Genomic DNA, 8176 nt, shown 5'->3' on the forward strand with positions numbered 1-8176 from the left:
TGCAACCCAAATTATGACCCAATTAAGAAACAACTCGTTGCCCAATGAGGAAAAGAACTATGTTGACCCAACAAAACAAATATGTATCAATCGGCTCAAAAAAATAATACTCCGTAATATTGTAATCTGAGTGGGGTTTTTAAAGTGGAAACAGAAAAGTAGATGTCAGCTAGTTGACTTTCGTTATTCTTCATCATCGAATCATCATCACTGTACATCGTTATCATACGCTTCTCTTCTCTTTCATGTACATCGTGATCATCATATTATAATCATCATCATCCTTGTTGTTGTAACAGAAAGGGAAACAAAAACAGAAAATTACAGCGAGCAACAATACTGTTCATCGTCTTCTACCTTTCATCATCACTATTTTTATTCGCGTTTTAAATCCTAATCGTAACCTCGAGTAGTAGTAGCTTTAAATAATAGAAATCGATGGTGTCTAGTTATAACGGTTTGAAATAGAAACAGATCGAGTAGCAGTAACATCATCGTAGGGTGATGAGTTGTAGGTGGTTTGTGGGTGGTGATAATAGTGTTTCACGATGGGAGAGAGGATGTGAGTGAAAGAGAGATATGGCGAGGGTGGTTCAACGGTGATCATCACGGTAGTTGTTATCGTGGTTGATGGATTTACGAAGGAGAATATGAGAGAGTGGAGGATACGGTGATGGTTGGATGATTGCTGTGATGATTCTCGTTTAAGTAGTGACAAAGAAAGCATTCAAAGGTAATTGATAGAGATTGTTTTAGGTGATAGGGTTGTGATCGAGATTAGGAGAGAGAGGTGGTTCACGACTGTTATGGTGGTTTGCGATAGTTGAAACAGAAAAAGAAAATGCAGCAACAAATGTTTCTGATGTTCAATGATGGATCACATTGGCGACTATTGTTTTTGGATAACGTTCGATGGTGATTCTCCACTGCTATAACAGCATATGGTTTTTAAATTTTGATGATGCTCCCTCGCCTTCGAAAAGCTGCAATATTCAAGTGGGTTTTAGTTGCAAACCGAATAGAAACAGGAGAGGTGTTTTGAAAAGTAGAAATGGAAAAGGAACGATGGTGGTATCAAATAACATTAGGAGAGAGATAGAGAGAGAGTGATGAAGGTGGTGGTTGCCGATGATTATGGTAACCGGTGGTGATGATTGTGATCATGGTGGTTACGTTTTGTTCATGATGGGAGTGAGGAGGATACCGTTGGAGAAGGAGGAAATCATGAGTGTGAATGTGATGTCTACAAGTAACATGTAATGGAGAGAAACAAGGGAAAAGCACAGTAATTTGTCAATAATTTAAATTACGAGACTTAAATTCCACTAACAGAATACACATATAATAATATTAATAATAATAATTATAATTATAATAATAATATATAAAACAAAACGTGTTCCATAGATCAACAGAAATCTAAATTTGTAAATATATGCCGACAGTTTTTTCACAGACTGCTATTTCGTAGTCCGTTGTTAAATCAGGGGCGGATAAAAAGGTACTCAGATAAATCCCAAACTTTTAAATTAAGTATCTTTATTTATTTGGGTCATTATGGTATAAAATTCGATCACTAATTTGTTAAATAAAAATTACATCAACTATCCCTCTCATTTATGGGTAAAATATAAAAAGTGCTAAAATTTAATAACTAGATCTTAAATACATTTTTAGTAGCCTAAAATTTATAGAACTCATTTTCGGATCACCGTTTACTTTAAAATCATATAAGTTCGAATTGAACCTCTCTAAATAATAATCGAAATGTCCCACGAGTATTACAATCATTAAATATTTATTTTTAATATACTTTATTTATATATAAAGATATATTTTAAATAATAATTATTATAATATCCAATTTTTATTTTATTAATTTTTAATAACAACAACATATAATACTTCAAATAATATTTTGAATTATTATTTATATATACATACACACATATCTAATTACAATTAATTGTTCGTGAATCATCAGGCATGGTCAAAGGGTAATTGAATATATGAAATAGTTCAGAGATTTTGAAATTCAATTTACTAGACTTTGTTTATCATGTCGAAACCATATATAGATTAAGTTTAAATTTGGTCGAAAATTCCCGGGTCGTCACAGTACCTACCCGTTAAAGAAATTTCGTCCCGAAATTTGATCGAGGTCGTCATAGCTAACAATAAAAATGTTTTTATGACGAATATGAGTTGATAATTAGGGTTTTATTACTGTTGAGTAATATGGATGAGATAATTCGATTACTCGAAGAGTACGAGTGAAGCTATTACTAAATAGTGAAATGAGATAGATAAGTTTCATCATGACTTTTTACTAGTCATGGTTAAATTTAGAAAAAAATGTAGTGACCCGAACTTTTCCATGTTTATATATATTAATTGAGATTGATATTTACATGATTAAATGTTTCCAACATGTTAAGAAATCAAACTTGTTAAGACTTGATTAATTGAAATATGTTTCATATAGACAATTGACCACCCAAGTTGACCGGCGATTCACGAACGTTAAAACTTGTAAAAACGACATGACGATATATATATGAATATACATATGGTTAACATGAGATTATGATAAGTAAGTATCTCCATAAGTATATTAACAATGAGTTATATACATATAAACAAGACTACTAACTTAAGGATTTCGAAACGAGACATATATGTAACTATTATCGTTGTAACGACATTTAAATGTATATATATCATATTAAGATATTTAATATATCATAATATCATGATAATATAATAATTTAACATCTCATTAGATATAATAAACAATGGGTTAACAACATTAATTGAGATCGTTAACTTAAAGGTTTCAAAACAACACTTACATGTAACGACTAACGATGACTTAACGACTCAGTTAAAATGTATATACATGTAGTGTATTTAGATGTATTAAAATACTTTTGGAAGACTTCAAGACATATATCAAAACACTCATACTTAACAAAAATGGTTACAGTTACTTTTCCATTCTTTTCTTTCATCAAGAATTCTAGTCGTATTCTTACCCGTATTATACACAGCTTCAAAACGTACTTACTATGAGTATATACCAATAGGAACTAGCATGGGATTCCACTCTTGATTATGTCATGTATGACTAATCAATTTTAACTTCTACCATGAGCTAGTCAACTAACTAGAACTCCTTTTAACCCCACTCACCAATTACCACTCATCATTCACTCCATTTCACTTCCAATTCTCTTTCTAATTCTCTCTCAACACACACACACTATTATGAACATATTTTTCCAGTAGTTAATCATTATCTTCATCAAAAATCACTTCAAGAATCAAGCTATAATCATCATAGGAAGAACACTTCAAGAACACTTCAAAAATCCCTTCAAGTTTACTAATTTACTTCCAAGCTTTCTAATCCATTCCAAGTAATCATCTAAGATCAAGAAACCTTTGTTATATACAGTAGGTTATCTTTCTTATTCAAGGTAATATTCATATTCAAACTTTGATTCAATTTCTATAACTATAAACTATCTTAATTCGAGTAAAAATCTTACTTGAACTTGTTTTTGTGTCATGATCCTACTTCAAGAACTTTCAAGCCATCCAAGATCCTTTGAAGCTAGATCATTTCTTGTCACTTCCAGTAGGTTTACCTACTAAACTTGAGGTAGTAATGATGTTCATAACATCATTCGATTCATATATATAAAACTATCTTATTCGAAGGTTTAAACTCGTAATCATTAGAACATAGTTTAGTTAATTCTAAACTTGTTCGCAAACAAAAGTTAATTCTTCTAACTTGACTTTTAAAATTAACTACACACATGTTCTATATATATATAATATGCTAACTTAATGATTTAAAACCTGAAAACACGAAAACACCGTAAAACCGGATTTACGCCGTCGTAGTAACACCGCGGGCTGTTTTGGGTTAGTTAATTAAAAACTATGATAAACTTTGATTTAAAAGTTGTTATTCTGAGAAAATGATTTTTATTATGAACATGAAACTATATCCAAAAATTATGGTTAAACTCAAAGTGGAAGTATGTTTTCTAAAATGGTCATCTAGACGTCGTTCTTTCGACTAAAATGACTACCTTTACAAAAACGACTTGTAACTTATTTTTCCGACTATAAACCTATACTTTTTCTGTTTAGATTCATAAAATAGAGTTCAATATGAAACCATAGCAATTTGATTCACTCAAAACGGATTTAAAATGAAGAAGTTATGGGTAAAACAAGATTGGATAATTTTTCTCATTTTAGCTACGTGAAAATTGGTAACAAATCTATTCCAACCATAACTTAATCAACTTGTATTGTATATTATGTAATCTTGAGATACCATAGACACGTATACAATGTTTCGAACTATCATGTCGACACATCTATATATATTTCGGAACAACCATAGACACTCTATATGTGAATGTTGGAGTTAGCTATACAGGGTTGAGGTTGATTCCAAAATATATATAGTTTGAGTTGCGATCAATACTGAGATACGTATACACTGGGTCGTGGATTGATTCAAGATAATATTTATCGATTTATTTCTGTACATCTAACTGTGGACAACTAGTTGAAGGTTACTAACGAGGACAGCTGACTTAATAAAATTAAAACATCAAAATATATTAAAAGTGTTGTAAATATATTTTAAACATACTTTGATATATATGTATATATTGTTATAGGTTCGTGAATCAACCAGTGGCCAAGTCTTACTTCCCGACGAAGTAAAAATCTGTGAAAGTGAGTTATAGTCCCACTTTTAAAATCTAATATTTTTGGAATGAGAATACATGCAGGTTTTATAAATGATTTACAAAATAGACACAAGTACGTGAAACTACATTCTATGATTGAATTATCGAAATCAAATATGCCCCTTTTTATTAAGTCTGGTAATCTAAGAATTAGGGAACAGACACCCTAATTGACGCGAATCCTAAAGATAGATCTATTGGGCCTAACAAACCCCATCCAAAGTACCGGATGCTTTAGTACTTTGAAATTTATATCATATCCGAAGGGTGTCCCGGAATGATGGGGATATTCTTATATATATATGCATCTTGTTAATGTCGGTTACCAGGTGTTCACCATATGAATGATTTTTATCTCTATGTATGGGATGTGTATTGAAATATGAAATCTTGTGGTCTATTGTTACGATTTGATATATATAGGTTAAACCTATAACTCACCAACATTTTTGTTGACGTTTAAAGCATGTTTATTCTCAGGTGAATAATAAGAGCTTCCGCTGTTGCATACTAAAATAAGGACAAGATTTGGAGTCCATGTTTGTATGATATTGTGTAAAAACTGCATTCAAGAAACTGATTTCGATATAACATATTTGTATTGTAAACCATTATGTAATGGTCGTGTGTAAATAGGATATTTTAGATTATCATTATTTGATAATCTACGTAAAGCTTTTTAAATCTTTATTTATGAAATAAAGGTTATGGTTTGTTTTAAAAATGAATGCAGTCTTTGAAAAACGTCTCATATAGAGGTCAAAACCTCGCAACGAAATCAATTAATATGGAACGTTTTTAATCAATAAGAACGGGACATTTCAGTTGGTATCAGAGCGTTGGTCTTAGAGAACTAGAAAATTTGCATTAGTGTGTCTTATCGAGTTTGTTAGGATGCATTAGTGAGTCTGGACTTCGATCGTGTTTTCTTTAAAAATGATTGCTTAACATTTTTGTTGGAAACTATATATTTTTAACATATGAATATTATGTGATATATGAATATTTTTCTAATTATCATTTCTGTCATCCTTCTTTTCAATCTTCCACCAGAAGAATCTATTTACTTCTACTATTACTTTGGGGTGATACTATTCTTAATTATACCGTGTCTTTATATTGCTATTCGTATTAATATCCATGGTTTGTAAACTCCGTGTTGTTATTGGGCTTTATATTTTCTCTCATATTTTGGATCTCTTTGCCTTTTTATTTTCCTCTCGACCCCTAATAAAGCGAGCAACGGTCCAGAATTCGTAAGTACGGAGTTTCGAATGAACTTAATGTTCTAACTAAGTAAGAACGAAATCGTACGATTTGATTTATCAAATTATTAGAATCATTGAAAATAGAACTATCAAGAATATACTTTCTTGATATGTTCAGAAGTTAAGCAGAATGAAAGAGTCATGTAACATGGCACATGATGACGTTATGATCTGTGAATCATCATGTCCCATTAGAAACTCAGCATGACTTACTGTAATATAATCACGTTGATCAAGTGTCATTATATTATACTAACTCATGCTTCAGTTCCCAACATTACTTCAATAACATTCTTATTTTAAGCTCGAAAGTTTACAGAATATAGAAATAACAGTTTCTATATGATGTAACACTGATAGCACGAAGAGATTAATGATTTTAGATAAAAATAGTTATGAAAATATATTCAGAAATATCGAGGATATTTATAACGAAAGATACGATAATATCTTTGAATATCTAAATTCAGAGGATGATGGAGACTATTGTCCGTAAGGGTTTAGAGTAAGGAGCAAGATATTCGCTAAAGACTTCAGCAGGCATTGAGTCATTTGGATTCTTTGAAGTCAAACTTATTCTTTGTAATTTGTCCACGGCTTCCTTCATAGTTTCGCATCATCCGCTTTTCAGTACTAAATTTTCTATTGGGTGTTTCAAATACTCCATTCTTTATCATCAAACTTTCAACGGTTGAGGTCGTGTACAGTTTTTGCTGCTGTATTCAGCTTTTTCAGAATTTCAGAATTGAAGATCATAATTCTAGGAGATAGATGTTATATGTATACATATAACTGTTGATGTAGAAACGTTGCGTGATTCTAAATACTAATTGCTGATTTCCGGTAATTGGTATGGCAATTCTCGTTACAAGATGTCGATGAGTATACGATTGGGTTTTAATGAATATAATGATCCTTCGGAAAGTCAAAGATCACTGAAGTTGTCGGTAAGTTTACTGCTAATGTGGTGGAATATAAACGGTTCCCTGGTAACGATGACGACAGGCAAACTTATATATCGAGGTTATAATAAGAATAATTCGAATGGAAGTCGAAATTGATTTGCTGAAGCTATGACAAAATGGGCTAATTGGAAAAAGGAGTTGAAATGTTATTTTCGGTAATAACAATGCCAAAGGAGCTAGAACAGACACGTGTTAAATGTTTACACAGGTTCCGAGTGTTTTCAGGTGCATAACTATATGCATCAATATTTTCTTCTGTAGATGAAGTGCGGTTGGTTCATCCTTTCGATTGAGGTGTTTTCAAAAATCATGAAAGGTTTAAACGCAGATTGTAATCGTCAAGATACAATTGAGGCTTAAGATGAGATCAAGTGGCAAGCTTGAAGAAATGTTTAGTTTCATATGTTATAATCAATATTTTAATTCATTTTAATTGTCCAATTTTATTAGTCCACAGTCGATAGTCCACAGTAACAGTCCAATAATTCATATATAGTTTAATATATAATATTCGAATTAATTAATATGTTTCGTGACCCGTATACGTCTCAGACTCGATCACAACTCAAAGTATATATATTATTGTAGAATCAACCTCAACCCTGTATAGCTAACTCCCGCATTACTGCATATAGAGTGTCTATGGTTATTCCAAATAATATATATATATATATATATATATATATATATATATATATATATATATGCGTCGATATGATATGTCAAAACCTTGTATACGTGTCCCGATATTTAAAGTGCGTAAAATAAATAACAGAAATTAAATGACGATAAATAAAATTGCGAGAATTAAAATTGCGATAATTAAATTGCGATAAATAAATTGCGATAAATAAATGTAATACGGAATTAACAGTTAGCTAGGAACAGTTAGCTAGAATTTTGTTAACGTGAATTCTTAACAAAATTCCTCATAGTTAATTTGTCTGTTTCTAACAAATTTTATTTTGTCCAATGTTTTCTTCATTATGCCACTTGTCGGATTCTGATAGGTCAAAATCTAAATATAAAATTGATTGAAAATGGTTATTCTGTGATGAACGGATACGTATCTGTGGGCGTAAGGATAGTAAATGACTGTTGAATCAGATTCTAAATATGTACATTGTAACTTATTAATGTGAAATCTAAATATTCCTCCGGTATT

Source organism: Rutidosis leptorrhynchoides, chromosome 9 (genome assembly GCF_046630445.1).
Source record: "Rutidosis leptorrhynchoides isolate AG116_Rl617_1_P2 chromosome 9, CSIRO_AGI_Rlap_v1, whole genome shotgun sequence".
In the NCBI taxonomy this organism is placed as follows: Eukaryota; Viridiplantae; Streptophyta; class Magnoliopsida; order Asterales; family Asteraceae; genus Rutidosis; species Rutidosis leptorrhynchoides.